This window comes from Triticum dicoccoides, chromosome 3B (assembly GCF_002162155.2).
Source record: "Triticum dicoccoides isolate Atlit2015 ecotype Zavitan chromosome 3B, WEW_v2.0, whole genome shotgun sequence".
Taxonomy (NCBI): Eukaryota; Viridiplantae; Streptophyta; class Magnoliopsida; order Poales; family Poaceae; genus Triticum; species Triticum dicoccoides.
The window spans coordinates 270,579,409-270,580,898 of record NC_041385.1 but is presented as its reverse complement, the minus strand read 5'-3'; the positions used below and the strand labels follow the sequence as shown (position 1 = coordinate 270,580,898).

Below are 1,490 nucleotides of genomic sequence, written 5' to 3'. Positions count from 1 at the left end.
ACCACCTCCCTTCCCCGCGCCGCTGCCCCACCTCCCACCACCGCGCCGCACCAGAAGCTCCCTCCCCCTCACTGCCCGCCCCGACCACCGCGATGGATTTGAGCAGCCCCTGCCATCCCGCGCCCAACCGGCGATGGATCCGAGCTCCTCCTCCACGTGCCTCCTCCCAACCCCATGCTATGCATCTCGGTGTATCCCCCGGATGCGGCGAGACCTTGCCCATTCAGGTGGTGCGACTCCTGGTGGAGATAGGCCAGATCGAGCACACATGGCTAGCGGGAGTGGTCGGTCCTCCCTTCTGACGAGCACCATGACACTGAGATCTCGCTTGGCCCTCCCTTCCCTTGCTTCCTCTGCTCGCCGGTCGGTCAAACTCCTTTTGCAGTGCACACAGGCGCCCTTTAGCACTTTTTTTTGCAGCTCACTTTGTTGTTTTCAACTAAAATAAGTATTCCCTTGCAGCTCACTTTGTTGTTCCCCCGCAGGTCTCTCCTCCCTGATCTGTAGATCACCCGCAGCACCCTATTCCATGATGCAATTTGTTTCGGTCGTCGACGTCGTCGACACCATAGATCATGGAGCCATTGTCCATGTAATCAATTTTGCCTGCTGTTACAGTCCATCCCATGGGCACAGGAGGGCGTCGGGCAATGCACTTTGGAGTTTTTACCCATTCCAGAGATGTAGTGCAGTTTGGAGTTTTTTGTGTGTTGAGAAACTTCAGAAATTGCACTCTGACTAATTTTCTCTAGTGCAAATAATGTTATTACAATTAGTTTTGGTTACGTATTGGCAGTGCGGTTTATAGCTCATGGTGCTTCAGTGCTGAATTTGGCGTGGTGGACGGCAATGTGTGTGTGTGTGTGTGTGTGTGTGTGTGTGTGTGTGTGTGTGTGTGTGTGTATGTGAGTCTGTACATATATGCCTGTATGGTGTCATGTTTTATACCGTAGATTTTTCTATGTCGCATACATGTATGCATGTATGTAATCCTCAGAGTCCCAGGTCAACGGCGGATGTAGCCCATGCAGTTCGTATGGTTGTGTGGTGCGGTCAAATATTTTTTTACTACCTGCTTTTTTTGTATGACATCTATTTTGTATCGAAGAGGTTCACTTTTGTCCCAAAAAGAGGTTCACTTTTATTCGGTGCAGTGCACTACTCCCATGCTATGAAGTTTAGAGCAGACGACAATGATGTAAAAAAAGAACATGCAGGTCACTTCATCAACATTGACGGTTCACTTTGATATATGTCGCGGTTCCCTTGCTCTCATTTCTGCGGTCCACTCTCGTTCGCAAAAAAGTTAGAAAAAAGACAACAAAAACTCGAAGAAAATTTACGTTTGACAAAAGGAAACGATGCAGTGCACTTGCCCGTTTGATGCAGCACGTTAACATTGACAAATATGGCTCACTTAACCCTATGAAACAAGTTAGAAAAAGACAAAGAAAAATCATACGGTACACTTAGACTTGTGTCTCGGTTCA

The 1,490-nt window shown here is 48.4% G+C and overlaps 1 long non-coding RNA gene across 1 annotated transcript; it reads left to right on the top strand.

The window, feature by feature from the left end:
• The first annotated feature begins 6 nt into the window (after nucleotides 1–6).
• Nucleotides 7–1,071, top strand: LOC119281243. Its single transcript, XR_005138313.1, has 2 exons — nucleotides 7–363; nucleotides 486–1,071. It is a non-coding gene; the product is annotated as an uncharacterized LOC119281243 (long non-coding RNA).
• The last annotated feature ends 419 nt before the right edge of the window (nucleotides 1,072–1,490 follow it).